Source organism: Benincasa hispida, chromosome 11 (assembly GCF_009727055.1).
Source record: "Benincasa hispida cultivar B227 chromosome 11, ASM972705v1, whole genome shotgun sequence".
Taxonomy (NCBI): domain Eukaryota; kingdom Viridiplantae; phylum Streptophyta; class Magnoliopsida; order Cucurbitales; family Cucurbitaceae; genus Benincasa; species Benincasa hispida.
In genome coordinates, this window is record NC_052359.1 from 35886366 (window position 1) to 35897738 (window position 11373).

At 36.8% G+C, this 11373-nt stretch overlaps 1 pseudogene; it reads left to right on the forward strand.

Annotated features, from left to right (window-relative positions):
• Window positions 1-6645: 6645 nt before the first annotated feature.
• Window positions 6646-11373, forward strand: part of LOC120090228 — a 9202-nt pseudogene continuing 4474 nt past the window's right edge.

Sequence of the window (11373 nt, forward strand, 5' to 3'; positions counted from 1 at the left end):
TATAATTAAGAAGAAACTAACTTCGGCATAATTAGCCATGTTTAGACAATCATATTTTGATCCTCTCCTTGACACAAACATCATCTTCAATGGACCATTGATTCACTATATTTTTCTTCAAGAGGTAGAGAAGCCTAAGAGAGATTTCATTAGTTTTAATCTTCTAGGGAATAAAGTGTCATTCAGCCAAATAGATTTTAACTTTATTACAAGACTGAAACATCCAACAAGAACTGTTAGGGGAGAAAATTCTTTTATTAGATTTAGAGCTAAGTATTTAAATGACAATGAGGGTATGGAGGCACATGAATTGGACTCTATTTTTTCATCCCTTGAGTTCGAAAACGATGTGACAAGTCACGGTTCATTGCATGTGGAACGTGAGACGAGCCTCCATAGTCTTGGATTGATCGTTCTTCTACATGAGGTGTATGGTGAGTGTTAATCTTGGATTCCTCCTCATCATCCTTCTCCCTCCAAGATTAATCATTGAAATATTGACTTTGGTCTACATCATCCTCTAAGTTATGAGTCGCCAAATTACTAGGCAATGAAGTAAGTGATGGGTTAAAATATGTGGGGGAAAATAGACTATCCAACTACATCTTGCAATGTACTAGTTTAGATATTGAAGGATTTCTTCAGTTCGCCGGACACATGAATTGTTTTGATGAAATCCTTGATTACTTGACCACTTTGGAAGCATGGATACATAAAAAGGTATTACTAAGACCTCTTCCAATGCGAAGAATGTGTGAAGATCTTCATCATTTCGAATTACAAATGTAGGGGCTTTAGATCTGAATTGAAGTATACATCTTATAACAAGATTATACTCAATGAAATTTATACCACTTATCCTATAAACTTCTGTCAGGAATTCATTATACGTCGTCCTAACCTTAATGTCAATCCTCCACAACTCTCATCCATTGTAATCTTTTTCCCTTTCATTCCAAACACCACCAAACCAAATCCAAACACAATACATTTTCCTACAATTTATAACAAAAATGTATTAATGTGGTTAAGAAAAAGTAAAATAAAAAATAAAAGTAATAAAAAAACAACTTTACTTAGTTGTCTACCTGGTCGGTACAACACTGGGCCAAAAAACAGTAAACGTATACTCCATATATGCTTGACCAGGTCTAGAGTTACCTCTACCAAGCTCCAGACCATGCCATGTTCCCAGTACATGGCCGGGCCCTGACTGGGTCGCCCCATACCCCCATACCCGATTCCTATCCCATGAAGTCAGCTCGGGTAGTTTCAGACACATTTCATTTGTACTCGATGAAGCCTCGGTGAAGCTCGGTGGGTATCTTAAAAAAATAGTTTTCCTGTTTTTCTTTTCTACTTATTTCAATGTTTCTTTTGTACCTGGTGAAGACCTGATGAAGCCCCGCCAGATAATTTCAACTAATTTCCTTTGTACCCAGTGAAACCTAGTCGAGTATCTTAAAAAAAAGTTTTTCTATTTTTTCATTTTTTTTAAAACTTTCAAATATGTTTCTTTATGGCATTAAAATAAATAAATAATCAAGCAAGCAAGAATAAATACAAGCAAATGAATTATAATATGAAAGAAATTATCGAACTACTGAATACAAATTGAAATATACAAGTTTTGGACTTGACGAAACACTTTTTGTTCAGGAGATAATTTGGTGAAGAAAACTTTTTGTGAATCACAATTTCATGAAGAGAATTTTTTGTGAATAGAATTTTTTTTTGTTGTGGGTTGTAAAACAATTAATTTTAGCAGAGAAATTTTTGTGAATTAATTTTGGTTGTATAACAATTTTTTGATCGTAGGTTGATTGTAGGTTGGTGGAGAAGAGAGGGAAAAATTAAAAGGATATTGTCCTTTTAGAAACTATTTAAGAAAATATTGTTGTTTTCAAACTATTTGTAAAAATATTGTTTTTTTTAAATAAGTCGAGGGTTGAAAATTCAACCTAGATAAGTCGAATTTTGAACCCTCGACCTTCCTTTCATTTGTACGTCAAACTTTGAACCCTCGGTCTTGCCCTTCCTAACATTATTATTGAATCTGTTTAATTATCATTCTGGAGACCTTCCTCTATCAAAAGATCGTATTTCTAAATTTTCATAAGGTTCCCCTGGAATTCCTTCCAAAGTTTGTTGAATAATTTTTACGGATTCTGTCATCTCAGCAAGTCTAACTAAATAACGAGCTAATGAATCTCCTTCTTTTTGCCACTGAACTTCCCAATTAAATTCTAGAGCGAGATTTTGAGAGAGCGAGAGTTTGAGAGAGCAGATTTTGAGCGAGAGCGAGAGCGAGATTTTGAGCGTGAGCGTGAGCGTGGGTGAGAGCGAGAGTGAAATAGCGAGATTTTGGTAGAAAGCGAGAATACCGTACAAATTTCCCTTTTTTTTCTTTTTAATTATTACACATTCCACCTTCTTCTTTCTAATCCTTTCTTTTTTTTTTAATTTTCTATTTTATAAAAACAATTTCTAAAAATATTTTATTATTTTATTTAAACTCTAAAAAGAATAAATTAAAAAAAATAATAACTCATAAAAAAAATGTAAATTAAATATCTCATTTTTATAAAAATAATTACAAAAATCAATGTGTCCCACAAGGCGGACGTCGTCGATTTCAAGCTGGTTGTCGTCGTCGACTTCAAACTTGAGGTTGCTCAGGTTCTTCTTGATGTTTAGCTTTTTCTAGTACCTCTATAGGCGCTTCATAATATAAATATTCATTATGCTCTTCACGATCCCAACCACCATGCACGTAGAAGACGAAGGACCGACCTCTGAGTCATAATGTCCTGAACCAAATGTTGGCATCACCATCATCGGACTAACATAATCAGTTTGACTCTGCGTCTGCGTCATAGGGGCAACTCTTCCACATTATATACAACCTTATCAAACTCATTTCTTCCCGAACAGGTCCTCTACGTCTAGAGCTGGTGGAGAACAATAGATATATCGTACATATAATGAATTTCCTCCTAATAGCTTTGGTTGTCACTACATATAGCAAGAACCTGTTCGGATCATTCGCAACCTCACGGAGGCTTACTGTTGTTCGATCTCTATGTATATAAAACAATTAGATAATATTTAAAATAAATTTAAATAAAAAAATTAGATAATATTCATTCATTTAACAGATGACCCACAGCTGCTCTCGGACGAGTGACGTAGCGCCTTGTGATATTATTATACCAATGAATATATTCTGGAGAGAAACCCCACTGCAATAAACCTTGCACGATATGCCATCACACACTACAATGTGCAACTTTTTTGGACCAATCTCCATTTCTTAGGTCAATACCATGCAGTACGGGTTCAGTATTACAAGGCAATGTGACACCTGCTGAGAAATCGAATTGTGTCATCACCCTGTCAGGAAAATGCCACTCACCAATGTGAAAACATATGAGAGGACTCATCGTTCACCATATGTTTTTGATCATTCATACAAAAATTAGGCAAAGATGCATAATAATTTTGTATGGCCAGATAACCTGAAACACAAAATATTATATTAGAGAATATTAAAGACAAATACAATAAAAATGTGAATAAAATAATCAATTAGTTAGTGTTATGTACCTGTTCAGGTTGAAGCAGATCAAACATGTATCTATACTGGTTGACTACATGTGTAGCTGTCCTAGTCACACAAATTTGTCTCCCACCTAAATTTTTTAAATTGATAAATTTAGAAATTTAAATTAACTAGATCAGTGATATAAAAATTAAAATTATATTAAACAACACATACGAGAACTATAGGTTCGTCCAACTACTAAGCGTCATTAACATGATAGTGCTGTGAGCCATTTTTGGAAATCGCTCCCAAGCCCATAGTTGCAAAATAGTTGAGAGGACCTAACATCTCTCAACCTCAGGTCTTGTTGCTTTGCATAGTTGTCTATACAACATGTCAAGCATCTCCATCCACGAATACTGCCCGCATCATGGGAGGTTAGCTAACAGTGGCAGAACACATAAGTGAACAAAATGACGTATTTATCTGAAAACAGACTTCCACCCATCATTTGTATATATGCTCGCGCATATCTTATGACAGTTTCCTCTCGTCTGCATATCTGTGAGCTCACGGAATTGTTTTCCTAACATCACTCCCAAGACCGCTCACCATCAACAGGTAACCCCAACAAAACATCTATGTCTTGTAGAGTGATAGTGCACTCTCCAACAAACATATGGATATGCATCTCGGGCCTCCATCTCTCGACCAAGGCTGTGATCAGATGCCAGTCCAACTGAATAAATCCTAATCTGGAAAACCATAGAATCCAGATGTGCGTTGGAGAACTGCTTCTCACGTCTGAAGATATTTCTCCAGTAGTCGATCTCACCATACAACATATGATCGATGAATGGATTGGTTATAAAACATTAGGATCAACAGGTCCTGGGTTTAAAGCCATGATCTGAATATATATATATATATAAATTGACTATAATTGAATAGTAGAGAAAAGTGTGAGGGTAAAGAATAATGTAAAAAACTCACGCATTTGAAGATGTTATCTTATTTTCTCGAAAAACTCACGCTCCAATGCATCCCTTATTTCTTCTCTTCTTTTCTCGAAATAGTTCACAGCATGTGAGAATGTTATCTGAGCAAGAACATTTATAGGCAAATTTAGCTCCTTTAAGGACTCCATTTATACACCTCTGATAGATTTTTCATCATCCACTCATATCTGAATTCTCCATCATGTGCTCGAGTCCATTGCTCTAGACTAATGTTGTCAAAAAAACTCAGACAGCTCCGATTTATTCCTTTGATATCTTCAATGCTTTGTTGAACTTTCGAATTTGAAATTGACAACCGGCACGATAAACATAATTTTTCAATGAATTAAATTTATACTTTATTGAATTTGCTAACGATATGTTTAAGTAGAAACTGGTGACTTTCAGTCTCATCCAACCAATGCTGGGTTGTTCACTGCTGCATATATTATACCGACATGTCATCTGAAATTAAACACACCTCTTCGTGTGTGTTACAATTTCTCTCAGGTGGTTTTATACTTAATGATCTCGAACAACCATCATACCGAGCGGTACTGTTCAAAGGAAGTGGCAAGTTTCGACATCCCTACTCGCATTTTTATGGCCGTTTGCTCACATTTTAACATGAACTACGAAGATTTTATTGAGGACTACTACAAAATTGTCAACGTATGCTGAATGTTATCTCTCCTCAATTCAACCTGTACTACATGAAGATTACTGGATCACGCACCCTAATATGCCCGTCTTACATCCTGAATCCATCGTTGTTAGAAGGCCTGGTAGACCGAAAAGTTTGTTATCACAACAAGATGGATTGGACAGAACCAGCACTCGACAACAATGTGGATTTTTAACCAGTTAGGACATAATCGAAGGAAGTGTCTTTTGTTACTAAGACGGGCTTCAGATAGTTAGGGATTGATATAATAAATAATTTTTTTTTATTATTATATATTCATTTTATTGTATATTCAATTTTTTTTTATAATTATTGTATATTTAATTTTTTTTTATAATAATCTACCGTGATATATTTAATTTTTTTTTGTAATCAATAAAGTTTACATTATAATAATCTAATATACTCAATATAGTATATAATCTAATATATTCAATTTATTCAATTTATTGTCTAATGATTATTCAATTATAGTATATAATCTATTCAATTTGTTGTCTAATGATTATTCAATTATAGTATAATATATTAATATATTCAATTTATTTGTCTAATGATTATTCAATTATGTATAATAATCTAATATATTCAATTATAGCTGAATTCCGCGCTTCTCTCTTAAAATCTCGTTCAACATCTCGCTCTTTCCTACTATCTCGCTTTGAATCTCGCTCTCTCCTTAATCTGCTTCAGCCCACTTATCTCCTTAATCGCTCTGAAGTTTCGACATGTATGTAACCTTCGACAACCTAATATACAAAATTTTGTTCGTAGACAAAGCTAATTCGGAATTTTCTTTCATTCCAAGGCATAACTTATATCCATGCGCTTCATATTCGTCTGGAGTTCGCTTCCAGAAATATAGCCATCCTCACCCCCTCAAGTCAATCCCACAAGCCTCTGTCTAATTTGAAATGATAACAAAATGCATAGGTTGTCAGAAGCAGCTCGAGTCCACAGATTCATATAGTATACCATCTCATTACTTTATTTCCTTTATGAGGGAAAAAAAATAATAAATCTACAATCTCGAGGGTGGATGTGTGTCGAAACTTCAACCTTCGACAACCTAAGCGAGATTCGCGAGATTTTCCTTGTCGAGGGTTGAAGTTTCGACCTATGTATTGTTTCCAAGTTTTTCTTTATTCGTCGAGTTCTCAACGTTCGACCTCCACATTAGTCGAGTTCTCAATGTTCGACCTCTAGTCTCGAACTCCCAAAACAACAATATTTCTCTAATAAGTTTCAAAACAACAATATTTCTCTAATAAATTTTGAAAACAACAATATTAATATTAAAGGTCCAAGAAGAGAGATATAAGAGTAATTGTACCACCAAAATTTCTCATGCTTACATCATTTTCTTTATAAAAAAAAAAAACTTTTTTTTTAAAAAAGAGATAAAAAAAAATACAAAGTCAACCAAGGGTTGGATAAATCGAAACTTGAGGCTTGAGATTCTCCAATCTCGAGGCCGTTCTTTCTCCGGCGAAAATTGTTTTACTACTTTCTCGCCGATCAATTTACTGTTCTCTGAAAGACTAAGAACTTGAAAAGTGAAACAGACAGAGAGTTTCCATGGACACTATTGAACACACCACCATCAACACCAATGGCATCAAAATGCATTTTGCCTCTATAGGCAATGGTCCCGTCGTTCTTCTTCTTCACGGCTTCCCCGAGCTCTGGTACTCATGGCGCCACCAGCTTCTCTACCTTTCTTCCGTCGGATATCGAGCCATCGCGCCCGACCTCCGCGGCTATAGCGACACCGACTCCCCCGAATCGCATATTTACTCACCGCGCTCCATATCGTCGGCGATTTGGTTGGGGCTTTGGATGAGCTTGGAATTGATAAGGTCTTTCTCGTAGGGCACGATTGGGGGGCGATCATCGCCTGGTACTTTTGCTTGTTCAGGCCTGAAAGAATCAAAGCCTTGGTGAATCTTAGCGTCCAATTCTTCCCTAGAAATCCGGCAATGTCTTTCATGGAGCGTTTCAGAGCTGCGTATGGTGATGATTTCTATATGTGTAGGTTTCAGGTGAATCTGAACTGCCCTTGATTTCTATGAAGGGATTGAATTAATGTTCTTCCCTACTGATTCTAGTCCTAATTTGGATTCATCTTTGTGTTTGTGTTTTAGTTGCTTATTGTTAGATGAATGATGTTATCAATTTGCTTAGCTTTGGTGTTCTACTGTAGATCTGCTCTGTGCATTCTCACTTACATGTACTATCAAAATTGCAAATTATTAATTGTGTTCAATTAGAGTACTCCTTGAAAAAAGTAAGTGATTCTAAAACTATTTTTCCACACCTCAGACACATTGTTATAACATACTAAATAACAAAAAGACTAATAGAGTAAATGGTAGGGGAGAAGATACAAATATTAGTAATTCAATTCAGTGTAATATCACCTACGACTGGAGATAATTTACCTAATTACAATATGGTACTTATCTGTAAGAATTCCTCTACAGAGACTCACGAATAACTAATACTTAGTTTCTACTTAGGCTCCCCTTAAGTTTAAGATCTACAGGCTCACATATACTCTTTACATGGACAAAGTTTGAGATCTCCTCAAACTAGCTTATTGAGGCTTTCCCTAATTATGAGCTTCTCTTAACTTCTCTCAAACAAGAATGAGGAAATTAACACAACTTAGATCCCCTAAGTACAAACGAACTCTTGAACACTCTAGTTTGAAACAGCTCGTACAATACATTATAACTTAGTCCGAATGACCATAGGCCACCAGCTTTTCCAATAGTGCAAACAATACAACTTCGAACTTATGAAGGAAAGCACACCTTCACTATTATGATTCACTCCACAAAAACACAAACACCATTGCAATATATAGTGTCGCTTTGAAGATATTCTCTAGACGGAATGAATCCTCCTTGAAAACAATAAGAAAATGGACGCCACAAATCTGCACTAAATAAGGAAAGATATATTTAGACGAAGACTGCAAATCATGGCGCAAATTGCTTGACAAAATGTAGAACATTTTGCTTGTAAAAAAGATAGCCAAGCGTACTGCATAACACGGTTGATGAATCAATGCCTAAAAGATTGTTTTCTTAACATGTTCATTTTAAAGTTCTTTACAGCTTTTTGACTGTTTCATCTTTGATAAAATCAAATTCAGATCTACAAACTGTTAACTAAGTGATTGCTAACTTTCCCGAGAAAGACTTTTGTAGTGCTTTGGGTTGGAAGATTCCTTCTTGCTAATATATTCATGAATAAATAATATTGAAACCATTTTCACCTTTTTTAATTGATGTTGGTCTTCTTATACATTCATGGCATCTAAAACAACTAAATGTAGATTGATTTCTAACAGGTTCCAGGAGAGGCAGAAGCAGATTTTGCCTGCATTGACACTGCTCAACTGTTCAAGACAACACTATCTAATAGAAGTACTCATGCTCCATGCTTGCCTAAAGAATATGGATTTCGCGCGATCCGGCCACCGGAAAACCTTCCTTCTTGGTTGACAGAAGAAGATATCAACTATTATGCTGCCAAATTCAAGGAGACAGGCTTCACTGGAGCATTGAACTATTATCGCGCTTTTGACTTGTAAGCCACGTTTATTTACATTCGAGTTCGACGTTAATATTATTAGATATCATGACGTTTCAACTCAAAACCAATTGGTAATGAGAGGTATTGAAATAGAAGAAAAGAAGACGACACAAGGAGTTTACGTGGAAAACCCTAATTTAGGGAAGAAAAACCACGGTAGAAAATGACTTATTATTTAATGTCATACGTACAATAGACCCAACCTCAAATATAAATAGAATGAGGTGAAACCCTAATTTAGCAAATATAGTATAAATTACAACAATGCCCTTAGGGTTAATTCAACGTATTTCAACACTCCCCCTCAAGTTGGGGCGTAGATATCGGCAAGACCCAACTTGCTAATACAAGCTTCAAACGTCTGTCTCGATAACCCTTTCGTAAAAACATCTACAATCTGTTGGACTGAAGGTACATAGGGAATACAAATAGCTCTGCGGTCTAACTTTTGTTTAATAAAGTGTCTGTCAATTTCCACATGTTTGGTTCTATCATGTTACACGGGATTATTCGCAATACTGATGGCAACCTTATTATCACAATACAGCTTCATGGGCCCCAGACTACTCTCGTGAAGATCAGATAAAACTTTCTGTAACCAGATTTCTTCACACACTCCCAGATTCATAGCTCTATACTCTGCCTCAGTACTACTTCTGGCCACTACACCCTGTTTTTTATCCGCCAAGTTACCAAATTCCCCCATACAAAGGTACAGTACCCTAAGGTTGACCTTCTATCAGTCATAGATCCGGCCCAATCTGAGTTAGTATATGCCTCGATGCTCCGTGTGTCATGTTTCCTGAAACCAAGCCCTTCCCAGGGGTGGACTTTAAATATCTCAAAATTCGAGTCACAGCTTCCATGTGCTCCTCATATGGACTCTACATGAACTGACTTACTACACTCACAGCATAGGAGATGTCAGGCCTAGTATGAGACAAGTAAATCAATTTTCCTACTAAGCGTTGATACCTCTCCTTATTCACAGGAACTCCTTCCGAAATACTTTTCAGTTTACTATTGACCTCAATAGGAGTGTCAATAGGTTTGCATCCAGTCATTCCTGTTTCCTTTAACAAGTCCAGAGTGTACTTTCGTTGAGATACAGATATTCCTGTTTTTGATCTTGCCACTTCCATCCCTAGAAAATACCTCAAACTACCAAGATCCTTGATTTTAAATTCACCTGCCATCCTTTATTTTAGCTTAGCAATTTTTGCCGTGTCATTCCCTGATAGGATGATGTCATCAACATAGACTACCAACACAGCAATCTTTCCTAAGGGTGATTTTTTGGTAAACAAGTTATGATCAGAATGCCCCTGAACAAACCCTTGGGACTTAACAAACACGGTGAACTTGTCAAACCATGCCCTAGGGGACTGCTTCAACCCATATAAAGACTTCCTGAGTTTGCAAACATGATTCCCAAACTTAGCTTCGAAACCTGGAGACGGACTCATGTAAACTTCCTCTTCTAATTCACCATTCAGGAAGACATTTTTTACATCTAGTTGATGTAGGGGCCAATCTTTATTTACGGCGATAGACAGGAGAACACGAATCGGGTTTAACTTAGCCACTAGGGAAAAAGTTTCTGAATAATCAATCCCATACGTCTGAGTGAACCCTTTAGCAACTAACCTGGCCTTATATCTCTCAAGCGTTCCGTCAGACTTATACTTCACTGTGAACACCCATTTGCAATCAACTGTTTTGTGACCTTTAGGGAGAGCTACTATCTCCCAAGTCTTATTTGTCTCGAGAGCTCTCATTTCCTCTATTACTGCTGCTTTCCACTCGGGAACTTCTATGGCCACATGTACACTGGTAGGTATTGCTAGAGCATCTAGTTGGGTAGTGAAAGCCTTAAAACCAGGAGATAAGTTACTATAGGTTAGAAAACTATGCAGATGGTACTTTGTACATGACCTGGTTCCCTTTCTCAGAGCAATTGGCGTATCCGAAGTGGTATCATAGTTGTCAGTTTTCGTCTGTCCCACTTAAGTATCAGACTTTTGAGACAATTCTGCATCTTCTTGAGGATCTTTCAGCACCTCATTACCTCTTGAAGTTTCAACCTTCTCTGAACCCATTTCATCATTTTCTATGTTCCCAGACTTCTCTTCAAGACTCTCCTCTGAAACAACGGGATCTTGAACCTGAGCTAGTTCTGACGCTTGGACACTTTTCGATGGAACACCAGAGCTTTCATGAATTTCCTTTCTGAGATTCTTCCTATAGTATGTTATCCAGGGCACTTGTCTAGTAGGAAGAACCGACACGGGAACAACAGGAGCAGAGTTAGGTTCAAGACGTGCGAAGCGAAGAGACCTTCCTCGATGGTGTTCAGTTGGAACAACTGAGTCTGGAAGCTAATCGGCACGCCGGCTGGAGCAAGCCCACCACCTGCTGTTCGGCTTGCTAGCTGGATCTGTTCGGCTGAGCCACCTGGGATGATGGTTCGGAGATAGCGGTCAACTGCTGCTTGAATCACAACCTCATTAGTCAGCGTACCTTCACCTATCAAGTTTGATGAC